Below are 18077 nucleotides of genomic sequence, written 5' to 3'. Positions count from 1 at the left end.
CCTAGGCTACGATGTTCGACATCTGTAATGAGGGGGGCCGCTCAATCCCTCGACGTTTGGACGTCGTTTCACCTTGGTTTGACCACTTGTTGAAGACACCACCACAGCACTCCTCGAACACCCGACAAGTCGTGCAGTTTCCTAAATGCTTGTGCCAAGCCTCTGGGCCATTACAATCTGCCCTCGGTGAAACACAGATAGATCGCGCGCTTTCCCCATTCTACACACGGCCAGCACTCTCACTGATACTACATGCACCGTACGTGTGTCTGACTATCAGGCATTCCCGTCAGGTGACGCTGCTATTGCCTGAACGAGTTTGTAATGATAATAGGTACGTGGTCATAATGTTTTGGCTGATTTATGTTATAATTGCGATGCAAATAAAAATCGTATCACAAAATATGATGCATCTATGATCATACTGAAATGACCTATTTTTAAAAGAAAACATATATATAATATGCATTCCTTTATGATAGAAGGGCTCTCTTTTGATCTCATATAATTGTGATAAATCATTACCCGAAAACCCATTTTGCTACAAAAATTCCTCTCTGGTTCTCAATAATATATACCAATTCACTATGAACTATATTACTGGAGATTGGTCATAGAATTAACGACAGAGAGACAATATAGAATTTAGAATTTATAGGATATGGAAATAAAGCGAATCATTGGGCTTTCGAAATGTAAGATCTCAACGTATTTTTCGGAAATTAGATGCAAAACCATGGGACTTCAGCAGTGCTTTGTTAATACATCTGCCTAGTTATTTCATAGCACTGGCCCAGAAATATTACTTTGATTACTTCATCCTGTTTTTCACTGAAATAGCTGAAGAAAAGCAGTGTTCGGTTTACAATAGGAATGGCCAGAACCGGTCCCTAGAAGATCCGGTTCCGGAACCGGTTTTTCGGATCCAGGTCTGGAACCGGTTCCCAAGACACGGTTCTGGAACCGGCTTTACGGACCCAGGTCTGGAAACGGTTTCGGAACCGGTTCTGAAAACAGGATCTCCAAGAAGGGTCATGGTGGCTCAATGGTAGAGTGTTCATCTCTGGTGCGAGGAGGCCCTGGTTCGAATCCAGCTCAAGCCAAGTGCGCTTTGTGGTGGATAAACACCATGTGAATGAGTTTTCTCGGGGTTCTTCCGTTTCCTCCCACTTTCATCGTCTCCTTTAGCCTACACGGCATGAGTATGGAAGTAAAACTAAAATATTTCCTTTTCATTTTGTTCTTTGGAACTTGATGGATAGCAGTGTACCAGTGTAAATATTATATTGCAAACATAAACAATGCACCTGAAAATGTTTAGTTACGATACTACTCTTTAGACCTCGATTAATTGGAAGCAAGAAACCTCTATAACCTTATCTTATATACTGTATGACAACAATGCATCTGAATTTTTTCTACATTGTTCTTCGGAACTTCTTTAATTTATAAAAGTGAATAGAAACCTTTAAGAAGAGGAAGAGAAACTTGATTAAGAAGTAACTGTATCATGAGGGAAGTGCTAGAGGGTATAGCGACAGGAAAGAAGGAAGAAACGAATGAGACTACAATTGATGAACGATATCAAAACAGAAAAATCGTACGTGAAGACGAAGAGCTTAGCGGAAGACCGTGGAGCGTGGAAGCTTCTCAGTTGTGGCAAATGACCTGCCAATAATGGCAGAATACCTATGATAATGATATTTGTTTCTTAGGAACTTGATAAATAATGAAACTAGACATTTTTACCTACTGTTCTTTGAAATTTAACTTGATTGAACAGCACCAGTCCATCTACAACCATGGTATATTCATTTATTGAGAAATTAATGATAAACAATGCATGTAGAAAGTTTTCTTTTTAGCTTGACATCCAACGATTATGCATTGATGCTAAGGGGACGGTGATGATTTGACAGAGAATAATAGTGGAATGTCAAAAATGGAAGAAATGTGAGAATAACCTCCCGCCAAAAAACTTTATGGAGTTTGTTTACCACAAAGCTCATTTGGCATGAAAACTTTTAACACTCCTTTTTAGAACTTAGCAACAGTGCATAAACGATTACATTCGTTGCTGTTGGAACTTGAATATAAAGACGGAGCAATTCAATACAAATACGATTCCGTTTGAAATAAATACAAATATTCACTGTATTTTGTTTTTAATTCACTGAAAGAATGAACAGTATTGAAATGATACTATTTTTTACCTTCTGCAATTAGTATTTTGGTTGGTTGGTGAACAGTTTAATGTCCCTTTCAAGAACCAATGCTATACGAGATATAAACCTACAATTCAAACTTTTCATGTGTTCAAATTTTTTGTTCTCCCACCAGGAATCGAAGCCGATTCCACGTGCACCAAAGCAACACCCACTATGCCAGCCACTATGCCAGCGGAGAGGTTCAATTAATTCTTTGTAAATACAAACAGGCTACAGACTGAAAGTGTAAATGCAGTTTCTAATTTAAGAATGCCGTTTCGAATTCGTAACAAAATAAAAATCCTTTCAACAAAGGAACTTCTGAAAACATTTGTGTTACGTTAGCAGTATTCCACATTGGAATAAACATATTTTGTGTGAGGTTCTTATATTTCCGTGGTAGGTTTCATTTTTGCGATGTTCATTTCCACAGCGCCCCCCTTCTCTCTCTCTCACACACACACACACACACACAAATTCTGTTCTACCTACAAGCAAACGAAAGCATAGAGGTGAAGAAAATGGAGATCTTGAAAAGCTGCGGAAAAACTTTTACCCCCTCCCCGTTCTCTCTCCCCGATCTTCCTCCGGTTCCTCTTCTGCAGGCCTTTTTCCCTTCATCGACACATGCAATCAGATCAGCTCTGCTGGAATCGGATACGAGATTTCCAATTGGCCCATCGCCCACTTTTGTGAGCCTCTCTTTTGCCCTTCTCTTCCTGTACCCTCCACACACATACTCACACACACACACACACATGCACATACACTGGAAATCTTCCAACGTCAGTAACACCACAGACACACACCACACCACACCACACCACCATCATCATCATCGGCTTCTGCTACTGGAGATGGAGAAGAGCTTTCAGAGATACCAACACTACTGGAGGAAATTCAATTCTGGAACTCAGTAGTTTCTTTTCGTCTCTTCTTCTTTCTCTCCTTTCCTTTTTTAACCTTCTTGCACTCTCTACTTGATTCCTAACTTTTCTCTCAAAATGATGGAACATGATAAAAGCACAACCTTGTTTGAAAAAAAAAAAAAAAAGAGTAATCCTTTTATTTTTCGAAAAAGGAATACATCTTTTGAAAACATTCACAATATTTGATTATATCATTTTCTAAGTAATACAAATTTTGATTGTATAATGCTAATAGTGCCTTCTTAATTCAAACTTGAGGAAATAGGGCTGTAAATGTTACGTTAAGAAAAATACGTTGACGCGTATGAAAAGTATGGAGCTATAGACCACTTTAGTACTTAGTAAAGATACGAAAGGGAGAATAGTAGTTAGAAGTTGGTAGTTTTCAATCGCATCAACTGTATGGGCTCTACACTGGTAAAGGTGGTATGTTAAATGAAAAAGAAAATTTATTTTCTTGCAGTTGAGCAGGCTCTTCGAACGGAATGTAAAGGTACACAAAAATGACATTGTCAACGTGCACATTGTTGTGTCAAAGAAACTAAGAATATCTCCGAATTGTTTCCTAACAATGATGTATTGTTGGTATGGTAAAGACCCAAAAGGAGATTGGTACTTTTTATTATTTAACATAGAGTACCTTACCAGTGTAGATCCCAAAAGGGTGGTGCGATTGAAAAATGTCACCGTTTTACGAGGGAGTAACAAAAAGTTCGTGCAATCATTTGAAACAATCCACTCTGGAGAACTCTGACACCATGGTGGTATTAGTCCTTCTCAATGTAGTAACCGTGCCTAGTGACACACTTTTGCTAGCTGTTCTTCACTTGCCGTAAGCCCGTTTTGTAAATGTCTGCAATTTGGCTTTGAAACCACTTGTACTATTCTGCTGATTTCGACAACTCCGATCAACTTCAATATTTCACTCTTTCGCTTGGTGCGAACTTTGTCTTCTATTGTATAATCAGCGTTTAACGAGGAAAGAAAGTCCATAGCAGTGTTGCCACACCCCTAGCTCTGGAATGGGCTGAAAAATAGTACCAAATTGAAACAAAAAGGGCTGGACTCATTATTTTATACCAGTGTAATACATGGCTCTGTAATACGAAACTAAAAGAGGTAAAGTTCTAGAACACTCTCCCTCCCACTTCAAGAGTCCAAATCAACAAAGTGCTCTTTTCAGAAACTACTTTTTAAAACATCCAAATTGGAGGACGCTCAATAATCGTAGAAGCAGGTGAAACTTTTCTCGTACGTAGGAAGTATAACAGAGGTCGCAAAGTACATCTTCAGTATGCATTGTAAGGAAACCAAACGCGCCTCTATTTCAAAGTGACAATAAACCAAAACGGTATTATAGCCATATATATATATGAAAAAAATATATAAAACGAGGATCAAACCAATCATCTCCGAGTTCGTGTGTAAACAGTACGTTATAAAAAAATACTAAAATATAAATTATTGCACTTTATTCTCGCTTATTTTACAACCGAAGGAGGATAATAGACTGTAAGAAGAATATAAGATTAGTAAACTGACATTTCTAAAATATGTAAAACCGGTCCAGGGTCCTAGAACCATCCCTGAAAGACATCACAACGCATTATTCACCCATCTAGCGTCATTTGTTTCCCGGTACAGTTCAAATTACGAATTTTCCACACAAAATTTGTAGTGTTATGCGGTGCAACGTCACAGAATGAATGTTCAACAGCATTTTTTAAGAGTCCAACACACAGTGACAGTATGAATAACGTGAGATGTAGGAAAAGTCTTACTGACACTTTTAAAAATGTGACAAGTATTTGTTAAATGCTGAATTGGGTAGAATTGTACCAACTTTTTCACAAAAGGGGCTGCAAATGCCTCGAATAAAATATAGGACTTATTTCCTGATCTAGCTTCTCAGTATACGCCACTGGTATCGCTTTTAGTAATTTATGCTACACATGATTTTCTCAATGATGTTTGTTGTGGTCAAAACAAGAAAAAAAAGTTGGAAACAAATTTTCTAAAATTGACAAGAAAGAAGCCAATTTTTCATACAATCCACAGTTAAGTAGAAATAGTTGAAACGAGAAACGTAATTCAAGAAGAAATAAGAAAGAAAAGAAATGAAAAGGTAAAACGATTTTTTTAAAAAGAGAGAAAGGATGTAAATGTGAAGGTTTTCAAAAAATAAAACACAAGATTGTTTTTTCTTCTGAAAATTTTAAAATTGCAGTCACAGCTGAACTGGCTATATTTCATGTATACGTTAACTAAGAACAAACAAAGAAAATAAAAATTGCTTCGAAATAACATTTTTTGAAAGACAATTCAAACACAATACTATACAGTATGGGAATCTTCCCCTAGTAACCAAATATACTCAAGTTTGAAAAATTGTCTTAACACCCTTCAAAAAAAGAAAGGAATAAAAAAAATTCCTCACGTATTTTGGTCATTTTTATTTGAGTGACTTCTTACAAACTTGTAAGAACGCAGTGCTACCGTCTTTTATTTTCTTATTTTCTGTTCAATATCCACGATTCTCCTTCTCTCAACAACCAATTTGTCTGTCAAGAATTTTCCACAAGTCTTCCCGAGTAAAAGATTGAATATCATTTGTCACCATGGTGGTTATATACGTATACGTAAGAAAGATACTATATATATATACATACACACACAATTCTTTTCCCGTATTCTGTAATACGCTTTTTGTTTCTGTGTTCTTTGCAACCTTTGCCTTCTTTTTTTTTATTTTCATAATTAACGGACAATTTTTCAAAACAAACCAAAAAACACACAAAGAAGATACTGGGCTATTTATAATGCAGTGTGACACATTTTGCCCCTCCTCCCGTCACCTCTGTTTTGTTTTTATGAAACTCCGAATGGAAAGAGGAATAAAATGAGAGACAATAATGGTAAGATATAAACCAAAATTTTTACATCCATCTGTTCTTTTCGTATTGTAAAATAAAGCAATGATTCAATTTATTTTACATGTCATTTTTGATGGGACTTGCATTAGGTACACTATACAATATTGATGAGTTAAAAATTCCATCGCTGAATGAAACTGTCTCTTTGAAATTTTAAAGATAACAAGGAAACATTTTTAGGTGTTGAGATAGCAGGTGCAAGCACATTGAGCACGGAGTATAGTTGCTTAACACGTCTTAACCGTTCTTAACAGGTCGCGAAGGTCCTATAAGATACACTGTTTTATCAATTCCTTAGGAGATCTTTGGTTCGATGTTGGTGAGACTTCCCCATCAATAGGGACCAACGTGACCCTTTCAAAAAAGTTTTTGTGCTAACGGTCCAGCAATGTTGCAGTTTAAAAAAAAAAGTCATTTAGAAAATTATTATACTGCCCATGGAGAAAAAAATCACCGAGGCATTAAACGTGTTGATAATATATGGAGTTATTTGCTACACTGAGGAAAAAAGAACTGTATAGCGTACGTAAAAACGTAAGTTACATGTGTAAATCCTGTAGTTTTGGGACTTAACGTGCAGCAATCGTATAACTGAAAAAGTATATTTTATACGTTCTTTCCATATAAACGTTCCAAATACACCATACTTTCCGTACGAACGAAAGAACTGTGTATGGGTGTTCAGGATTTCACATACAGATGGACGTACGTATGTAACACACATATACGTATGTAATATACGGAAGACTGTTAGATGTCAGACATACTGCAACGGCATGATGTAACACCAGTGCGTACGTAGCATATGGATAACGTATGCTCCGTACTGATTTCTGTAGTAAATGTAAGGATTCTGGATATTTTTACAATATACCGCTGTCCGGATAACAGATTTTTCTCAGTGTATTTCGATTTGTGCATTTTGATCGAATATGATTAGGAAAGAAAAGTGTATAATAATAATAATAATAATAATAATAATAATAATAATAATAATAATAATAATAAATGCGAAAGTTTCTGTTCAGAAACTTAATCTTATTTTTCTTTCTATAAAGCCCAGATTAAAGGAATGGCTGCCGCATCTGATAGCCCTTTTGACAATTCGTAGTCGGATCTTCAGGGAAGGAAACCCTATCTACTATGTGAACACTATTGAAAGTAGGATTTCTATTCAGGGATCTTTATCTGGTGCTGTAGATAGAGTATTTAAGTTTGGTAATGTTATTGAGACTGTCAACTAACACATGGCTCACTATTGAAGTTGAAGTTGTTAAAGTGGTTGTGTTTAAAAGGAATAGCTCTGATATTTCTAATCAAATACGTAATATTTGTGGGAAGAAATAAGAGCAAAACTGTAATAGTAATAATACTAATAGCTTTTACTATTAATGGTAATTTAGTGTTTTGGTGCTTTTAGTAGTTATTAAAGAATTGCGTCCCAGTTTGAAGAATAAGGTCGGCTATTCTTCATATATACAAGTATATGCGATAAGTATATACTGTATATGCAGCTAAGTTTTAAATCCAAGTGTCGACCTGTTTCCAACAACTTAATGATACCATTTCAGGTTCTTTATAGAGGGCGGGGCAACAACATAGCAGAGGAAACAAAAATGAATTCATAGAATTCTTTAGCTTTTTTATTTTTCAGCATGCGGATGAAATCACATGACATCTTTTCTTTTTTTTTTTGTCAGGAGAATAGATCTATTTTGCCACTCCCACTTGACTCAGATTATTAAATTCCTTTGTTTGTTTTCCGGAGAGGAGGAAGGGGTCACTCTCTAAGTTATTAATTGCTGCTTAGGGTTTCATTACTTCCCTGGGGCATGAATTCTATTTTTCTCTTTCCTCAGGTGAATCATTCCATTAATTATAATTGCACAGAACTTAGGGAAACAATTACCTATGGAAGTATTGTCTTTAGATATTTTAGGATTACAGTAAACGATAAATCTAGCTACGAGAGTAAATGTATACAAATTGTCATAAGGTTGAACAGTCAGCAACAAAAGTTGTTTGATGAAATTAGTTTCGTAAAATAAATAAATAAATAAATAAATAAATTTTAAAAAATTAAAAACTTTCTGAATGGAAGGACAATTTGGATACAGTTTTCAGTAAATTCAAAAAAATAATATAATTATCTGTACGTTCTAGCCATACCACTGTTGTATGTTCCAGTTATACTACCGTTATTCCCAAAATAATGTTTTAGCAAAATGGAATGAACTTTTGTCGCTGACTGTACAAATCTCCGAATTAGATATGGCTGAAACATTAGCTGAATGTCCGTTCTTTGCACGAGAGGAAGACGGTTTATGGAAAATATATGCAAGATAAATTTGAATCACCATTTTCTCTTTTGTAAGGATAGATATTTCAATCAAACTGAAATTTCAAGTGTTAACCATGTTCAAATATGCGTTTCAAATGGTTAATTTCTTTCCAGCGGTTCAGCACGAACCCAGAATTTTTTATGGGGAGGATCCAAGCTTAGGAGAAGGGGGGGTCCAACACTACAAGCCACTAGTATAATTATGCACCTAAAAAGACAATAAGTAATTGTAAAATACTTTTACCTATATTTTCAGATTGTATATATATATCAAAGAGAACGAGTACAGATGAAGTGTTAAGATCAAATTTTTTATGCTACGTCAATCATTTCCCTGTAAAACAAGTAGGCCTATAGTTTTATGAGAAAGTGTACAAATGTATTTTGAGTTAGGAAGTTTGGCTAGTTCGGACCCAATAGACCCCCTGTGGGTACTCCCCTGGCTGTTTTCTCATGTTGGATACTTTATGAATATGTTAGCGGAAATTAAAATGTTTAAAATGCCCCTTGTTCTCCTCTTAGAAGGGTAACTTTTGAAAACAGTTAAGACATTGTCACTCATTTTTTAAAGTAAGATATTTACTGTATATGCCGAGTTTCATCGCAACTTCAGGTCTCGTGGAATATTCATATTTTGAAAACATTTTGATCTTTCCTACTCTCCCTTAGGATACATTAATCAAAATGAAAAGACAAAATATCGCTTCAAGAACAGAATATCGGTTCAAGAACAAAATATCGGTTCAAGAACTTTGTTCAAAAATTCATTTCAAATGTTTAGCTGTTTCATTTTTATTTATATAAATTACAGATAAAAATATGCTTAATTTATTTACAATTGTGTGTTGTGCCATGTACTTTTTTGTATAGTATGATCTCAAAATATCAGTCGTCATTTGGCAGTCTATTTCTCATGCACCCCCCTCTCCATGATTATTGATAAGTAATTGTAAAATACTTAACCCTCTATATTTTCAGAAAAAATAAAATTAGATTTTTTTTTTTTAAGAAAAAAAGTACAGATGAAGAGTAAAATCTAATCATGCTACATCAATCATTTCTCTGTTAAACAAGTACGTATAGTTATATTGAGAAAGTGTACCAATATATATGTTGAGTTTGGACCTTTTCAGGAGGGGGTCTGGACCCCCCTCTTCCTCGTGGATACTTCTCCGGTTTGAGGTGTTGTCCAGACGTACGAAACTCAACCACTGGATCGGACCTCTCGACTTTAACCTCGAAAATTTATTTAGTAATTACTTTAAGTATTAAATCCCTTTCTTTATTAACTAGATAATTACTCTTTAGATTCAATAAAGTTGCCAATCCTAGCTGATCTTCACCATACTAAATTTCTTCTATCTACTACTTAAAAAAGAGAGAGGGTGAGAAAAGATGAAGAGACGGACAAAAACAAAATAAGGAAAATGGAGAGAGGGGAATCTTGATGATTTTGTTTATGACCATTGACATTGTAGTCACGGTAGAAGCAAGTATTTTATATTCTGTACAGAAAGCATTTTCTAATGCCTTACCTTGTTGGTTCTTTTTTTCTTTTCTTAAGTCTTCTCTTAGAGTGCCACCCCTGCACTAAGCTGCAAGACCATGTTTTCCCCTATTTCATCCCCTTCTCCAACAGGGTGAACCTTTTAAAATGAAACCTACTCCCATTGGATGTTAAGGAAAAAAAATCCAGTACTTCTTTTTTTCATCGTATTTTCCTCCAAGAAGTCTAGCAAGCACTTAGTTGCCAAGGCATAAGACGAAAAAAAAAATTGCAGCACGTTGCAAACGCTTTGAAAAAAAAAATAAAAATAAAAAAAAAACGCTAACACGTAATCCTCATTTTGTGCTAGAAGCCGTCGCGTCTCGTGATTTGCTTAATCAATGTCAGTACTAGCGAATCTTGCCACTAGAGGGCAGGAGGCGCAGCAAAAGATCAAGTAAAGCAGAGTCAACTTAAGAAACTCCTCCCCAACCACGCCTCCTGCAAAAAAACTAGAATTACAAGAGGAAAAAGCTGAATAAAGAGAAAGAATGCGTAAAGTAATTAGAAAAAATCTACACGGCAACAATAAATAGGTAGAAATAATTGGATTTAAAGGGATTGGGCAAGTTAACGAGACTTGGAACTCCTGCGTCTGCCTGGGCGTATTGTTAAAGGCTATGTGTTTGTGAGTAAGAGAGAGAGAGAGAGGAGATGAAACTCGGAAGAGTTTTTGAGGCAAAGAAAATGAATTCTAAAGAGACCAGCAAAGAAGCGAAGTCCAATTAAAAAAAGGAAAGGAATAGGATTTCCCTGCCGGAGTACAGATTAAAGTTGTTACAATGCAATGCTCTTTTCTTCTTCCTCTTTTCCTTTGCAGTGTTTCTGATAATATAATGAAATTATTTAAGATTGTGTGCGTGTCTTTTCTTTTCTTTCTTTTCCTCTTCCAGAATCCAAATGCGAATCCAATGACTATTCGAAAGGTATTAAGGTGAATGTAAAAAAAAAGCGCAAATTACCAACAGATGGCAGAACATTTTCCCAATCTAATCAATATTTTTTTACGAATATCTATATCTATATCTATATCTATATCTATATCTATATCTATATCTATATCTATATCTATATCTATGGGGCTCAATGTATACAGTACAGGTATCAAAAAATTCCGAGCACCAGGTCGCCATGCTGACTAAAACTACGCGTCTGCGCTAGCTTTATTTCATTCATCCATTGCACATAATTTCATGAATAACTTCCTTTGTTTTCTAATAGGGCTCCAAATGTCTTAACCTGCTCTGAGTAGCCCCAGAGCAGAGGATTAATACCATCGTCGCAACTAACATATACATCTTTGTGTTCTGTTACCTGCACTTCATATCATCATATATGATATTACATACCATGCTAGGTCACCTTCTTCTGTATGCCTAACCAGATAAATATATCAATAATTAAATAAGTCCTAATACTCATCTCTGAATGCTATTACTAATAAATGAATGTTCATGGCCCCAGAGGAGGCGTAACTCTCTGCGACCCTCCCATCTTCGGATAGGAATGAAGTTGCACTTTAAAAAAGCTTTATTTTTTTTATTTTTTCGTTAGTGTTCCCAATTTTTGATGCTTCGGATTTTATTCCTAATTTTTGACGTTTCGTTAGTGTTCCCAATTTTTGACGTCACGTTTCGTTAGTGTTCCCAATTTTTGTTCCCAAGTTTTGACGTTTCGTTAGTGTTCCCAATTTTTGATGCTTCGGATTTTATTCCTAATTTTTGACGTTTCGTTAGTGTTCCCAATTTTTGACGTCACGTTTCGTTAGTGTTCCCAATTTTTGTTCCCAAGTTTTGACGTTTCGTTAGTGTTCCCAATTTTTGACGTTTCGTTAGTGTTCCCAATGTTTGACGTTTCGGATTTTTGACGTCCGGATTTTTCCTTTTTTCGTTAGTGTTCCCATTTTTTTTTTACCTGCCAGTAGTTCTGATTTTTGTGTGCTTGGATGAATTAGAAATACAGTAGGACGTCGATAATCCCGACGTCAAAAATCCGAAAAGTCAAAAATCCGAACGCGATCCCTAGAAGCTAGTGACAGTACACTAATTGAGTTTTCTTTGTGTGAAGTCAATGTTTTTACAAAAGCTCATTCATATGTAATTATTTGTCATTCATATTTTTATTTTCCCTTAGGCCTATAAAAGTTAAGTTTTAAGTGTGAGTTACAAGAACAGTGTAATTTAGTATACGAGCAGGTTCTTCAGAAACATTAAATGTAAATAGTTTTACGTACGGTATTGTAATTACTGTATGTACTGTATAACCACTCTATCGATAAAAGAGCATACCGTACAATATATTTGAGCCTAAATGACAATTTCCTGGTCATTTTCGAAAATACGAACAATTTAAAAATCCGAACTACCCGTGGTCCCATTTTCGGATTTTCGGAAGTTCGGATTTTCGACGCCCTACTGTAAATTGTAATAAATTTGTTACGAAGCTTTTTATTTAACATGGATGAATTTTGATTCATCCTGAAGAGTGGACAATTAATATTTCAGTGCTCAAAGTACAAGACATGTACATGGCCATAAAATTTACACTGATGCTTTTAAAACTTCACTTATATTGCCTTCAATTGCTGTTATATTTTAGAGATTGTCTATGGACTGACATGAGGTAAGCTTGTATTTTTCACATAAAGTCATTTCATGTTAATAAGACTTAAAGTCAAATGATGTAGTCCTGTGTATCAAATTGTATTCTTATGTGTACTTTTCAGAACTGATATATGTAAATATTGTCTCAAAATAACGTCCTTTTTTAAATTATTAATTTCCAACACTGCGGTACATGTGGTGCCGCGAAATGCGCAAAACATGAACTAGGTAACATGCCATTGAGTTGCCATGGTGCAATGGGATGATGCGCAGCGGGCATTCGCTGTGAAAACGTATTATGAGAATAATGACAATGTGAAGGCTGCACATGCGAATTTCGGCAGCATTACCAACTTCCACGACATGTTCAAGTTCCATGCAGTGAGATTTTGGATTCAGAAATTCAAAGAAAAAAGTTGAACAGTAATATACAGGTCGACCTTGTGGTACTCGAACACAACATAACATAGAGACTGTCGCTAGTGAAGTCCAAGGCGCTCTGTTCGACGACAAGTATCATTTCTGCAGCTGCATAGGTCAAGTGTGTATCTCATAATGAAATTTGACCTAAAGTTCCACCCAGATAAACTTCAGATCGTCCAGCAACTGAAACCAAATGACCACGAGAAACGCAGAAATTTATGTTCAGCAATTTTGACGAAATTGGAAAGTAACAGACAATTCATTGACAAGATGTGAATGTCAGAGGAGACACATTTTCAGTAGCTTTGTGAATAAGTAAAATTTCTGATATTGGGTTCCTGAAAAGTACATGAAGTGCTATTACACAGTCAGAAATTGGCTGTGTGCAGTGTCATCCTCTTACATCATAGAACCATCTTTCTAACGGTGATGTTGGGAAAGCAATGGCTGTCAATTCCGAATACAGCAGAACGGGACAACGTCGCACACAACTCACCAGTCAATTGCAGCATTGAGACAATTGTTTGACAATTGATTTCTCGATTGGACATTCCATGGCCCCCAAGATTCCAAGAATGTGATTTCTTTTTGTAAGGTCATTTACAGACAGAAGTGTACAAACATCTACCTGCATCAGTTAAGGAGCTGAAGACATGAATCATCGAGGTAATCAATCAGATCCTTGTGCACATGTAACGTCATGCAATGCACGTTGTTTTTGGACACCTTCAGGAATGTTTACGTGAAAACGGTGGCCATCTTACTAACATCATAGTATTTGTGGGTTTTCTGGGATTTCTCTCAGATTCTTATTTCACCAATATTTCCTCATTTTCATGAATCATCCATCCATGAATCATCTATTAAGGACATTACAATAGAATAAATATATACAAATTATAACTGTTGTTAGATTTGTTTTCAGTATAACATCCTTTTTGCATTACCAAGGGCACCCATGTTGTGATTTCCAGGGGGGGCAAGTATAAGCGACACTACAAATGTAGTCTCAAATTTTGCGGTAACTATTCTAAAAAATCTATTGGGTTTTCTATCTGCAAAAGTACAATTTCCTTTAGAGGGGGCGAGAGCCCCAACTTGCCCCCCCTGATGGATGCCTTGTGCATTACCCATTGGGTTCGTGGGTTATCTAGGATATTCCTTTTCCTTCTACATTACCATTCCACCAACTATTTTACAACCATTCAGCTTTAGTGATCATCCGCAGTTTTTCCAACAGTTGGCTTTAGAAAATAGCTAAATGGTGCACACCATCTAGCCAAAAATGGTTGAACTTTTCTAAAATCTAGCCAAATTTGTATAGCTAAACAAAATTAAGCAATAAAGCAAGCAAAATGCGCCATAGTTATACTCTACTGCTTCTGTAATATTATTCCTGATATTCTCAAATAAAATATTTTCACTCTTAACTCTCACTTAAAATATTTACAATACGCTCACATTTTACACACAAACAAGAACCGACCGCCACCTGCAGAAGGTATTTACCCACATATGATGAGTTCATGTTCTGTAAAGAGGGGGTTATTATCACAAGACTGAGTTGATGCACTAGGTCTTGAAAAAGAATCATAATACTCATATACACTCTATTATAAGGTTACAGTTACTACAATCATAGCATAAACAGCTACTTACTTTATAGTGACGAGTGTCCCTATTATTGTACTATATGATACACTAAGTGCATAGGAGCCTTAAAAATCGGACAGTAAACAGGGATTGAAAAACATTCAGGATAGTTTCAGAAATTAAACTGTCCCAACAATAAGAAAAACAATATATAGAATATAACATTATGAATGTCACCATTCCACAAATAATACTCCATAAAAATAGTTAAACTATACTCCCATACACTGTCAATTAATTTATTTACGCCCATATTAAAGGAGTTTGCAGTGTTAATTTATCTTTGCAGAAAGAAAATTGTTTGTCTCACTTAACCACAAAAGAATACAACTTCTGGCAATCTTGTTTCACAGTCGTAGCGTTAGGAGATTCGAAAAGAGAAAACCATATTGCAAGAGTTGGAAGACAGAGCACGGGTTGCAAAGCTGCCAGCCTAGCTAACGCTGAAGAATTTATGTGGACATAACTTGGAAGATTTAAGAGCAGAAGCAGGCGGCCGGATTTTAAAACGAAGTCACTCGTAAGCAAAGCTATTCAAGAAAGGTTTTAACAATTTCAAGAATGGTACTCGTACAATCCTTCAATAAAAATTTCTCCGTAGGATATACTGTATATATATATATATATATATATATATATATATATATATATAGTAAATGCCGTGTCTCTACCACTGATTGTGTTCGATCTGCAGGCTATGTCTACTGACTAATGCCCGACATCGGAGTTTCCATTTCTGGAGACTGTGTTGAAGCTGGACCATTGCTGGGTATTGCACCCGGCTCCTCTTTAAGGCTTTCCTGAGACCGGAGATGGTGCGGACTCCACGATGGGACATGTACTGCTTGAGGAGTCCGAAAACGCAATAATGCATTGGGCTGGTATCTGGACTCTTGACATGGATTTCAGAGAAGAGGATTGCCGAAATTCCAGTTTCCTGTTCCATACGGTGATAGAATTCCAGCGATGTTTTCGCCGTGAGGTTCGATGCTTTGTCTTGGTGCAGTTCAAACTGGTTCACCGGAATTTCATGGTGGTACATTTCAGTCAAGACATGAGTCTGGTAGTACACAGCAGATGGATGATTTTGACGTTTTGCTCCTCCTTTCGAGACATAGTTTGGTTCTTTACGAAAAGCTGACCACAATCATGAAAACTTTTGCGAAAATCTCTCTGTATGCAATAGCACGAACTTAACCACAATCTGTGAGGTAAATCCACATATCATCAAGGGTAACAACAAATTTCCATCCATCACCCGCGAGATGATTCATACAACCTCCTGTAGTACATTTTCCGCTCAGTCACTTGATACAGTTTCAGATGCGTGCACACTGCTCTTGCGAACGACCGTGAGTGGTAAAACACCATCTGAATGGTGCGGTTGATTGTCACTTGTGATGTGCGGCGTTTCTTGCCCATTGCATTCTTTGATTTTTGAAGGTCGTCATACTTCGAATAACCGACGAGATCCTCTTCTCAGGAGGTCGATTTCTAGCTGCTCGCGTTGGTGTGGTTATCTAGGACTTTGTGCAGTATATTTCCGTATTAATACGATTCACAGTGGCACAACCTACACGAAAACTGCGCACTTCACACATTTCTACGATGCGCCATGCCGTGAACTTATTGTCAGAAAAGGTCACAAAGAACCCCTCCTAGAATCTGTTCAGTTCTGGCGGCATCAGACAACGTTAGACTAAACTGCTTTCTTGTGCGACTAACAACATACTGTTGCAATCTTATGGCGGTGGGTTGCGCATCCGCGGTACAATTGCACATTGAACCCGAATGAGTATAACTGAATCAACCTCTATATAAGCTTATATTATTTTATTTAGCTGTTCTATTAAGTTATTAGATTGTAAGTTGTAATAACTTAATCATATATCTGACAACTCTACAATAATATTAGAATATAATTAAAAACATGTCGAAAGATCAGATATATACTAATTCATAGAAGTGTTAAATTGGGAGCCTACATATTTAACATGTTTAGCAGATCAGGACATGATTAACCCATCTCTGTGCATTATTTACTTCAAATTTTGAAAATCTTTTTAAGTAACAGATAATGGAAATTTCCTACTGGATTTATAGAAAATAATGTACGTCAACAGATTAATTGGACACTCATTTGTAAATAAGTCTCCAATTGGCACAGTAGTTATACACAGGTATCAACGTGAAATATGAAATAAAATGTAATAATTAAATTTAACGTCCCACAATTATGCCCTTTAGGCTAAAGGAGATGATGATTAAAGCAAGCGAATGATGATGGAAGGATTGGAGGAATGAGAATGTGGAAGGAAAGGGGAGTGCTCCGAGAAAACCCACAGACAAGATGTTGTCCATCACAAACAAGCTTGGCTGGGAATCGAACCAAAGACACCACACACCAGAGGGTAGTGCTCTACCACTGAGCCATTGTGCCCACCTCAACGTAAAAAAGAATGAACAAACACATTTCTACTGCAATTCTCGCGAAAGAATTACTGGCTGTTAGTTTTAGATAAAATATAGATACATGTTATAATTAACCAACGTCATTTCCTTGCGGGGAAGCACATACTCAGCGGATATGAGTAGAGTTTAACGTGTTTCAATAATATACAGAAGGCTGTTTCAGGTTTACCGTAACGAATTTGCAACTTTTACCAGTTTAAAAAATTCCGCGACGGCAGCAGCGGTTCCACTCGAACCCGATATGCAAGCGATTTCTGTTACTTATCGCCTTGCATCTCAGTTTTCATTACAGGAGATTGCGTTGAAGCATAATTTGGTCAAGTAAGTTCCATTTCAATTAACAAACTTTCTAAGGGCCGTCAAATGTGCGTGGATATAGACGGCTCAACACTCGTTTCATCAACGGGAACCCACAAAAATTCATGCGAAATACATCAGTGGATTTAGTAGGAATGCGTGTGTAAAAGAGATTGTATGATTTCCCGTTTCATTTGCTATCCGTTTCATGTATGTCATCGTTCATTTTATCTATGATTGAATTTCCGTTTCGTGTACCATCGTGTCATGTACGTTACCGTTTATTTCATCAATGATTGAATTTCCGTTCCGTGTGCCGTCCGTACCATGTACGTTATCGTTCATTTCATCTATGATAGGATTCTCGTTTCGTGTGCCATCCGTTCCATGTACGTTATCGTTCATTTTATTTACCGTTCATTTTATCTATAATTAAACTCCCGTTTCATATACCATCCGTTCCATATACGTTATCATTCATTTATAATTGAATTCCCGTTTCGTGTATCATCCGTTCCATGTACGTTATCGTTCATTTCTTCTACGATTAAATTCCCGTTTTATGTGCCATCCGTTCCATATACGTTATCATTCATTTATAATTGAATTCCCGTTTCGTGTATCATCCGTTTCATGTATGTTATCGTTCATGTCAACTATGATTGGATTCCTC

The 18077-nt window shown here is 36.3% G+C and overlaps 1 protein-coding gene across 1 annotated transcript in view; it reads right to left on the bottom strand.

Moving 5' to 3' along the window:
• The window catches only part of LOC145672856 (uncharacterized), a 214413-nt gene that overhangs the window by 58845 nt on the left and 137491 nt on the right, over positions 1–18077 (bottom strand). The window lies entirely within an intron of this gene.

The sequence above is a fragment of the Thermobia domestica genome, chromosome 2 (assembly GCF_964235325.1).
Source record: "Thermobia domestica chromosome 2, izTheDome1.hap1.1, whole genome shotgun sequence".
NCBI classification, from domain to species: Eukaryota; Metazoa; Arthropoda; class Insecta; order Zygentoma; family Lepismatidae; genus Thermobia; species Thermobia domestica.
Note: the sequence above shows the minus strand (reverse complement) of the source record. Positions and strands in the feature narration are given on the sequence as shown.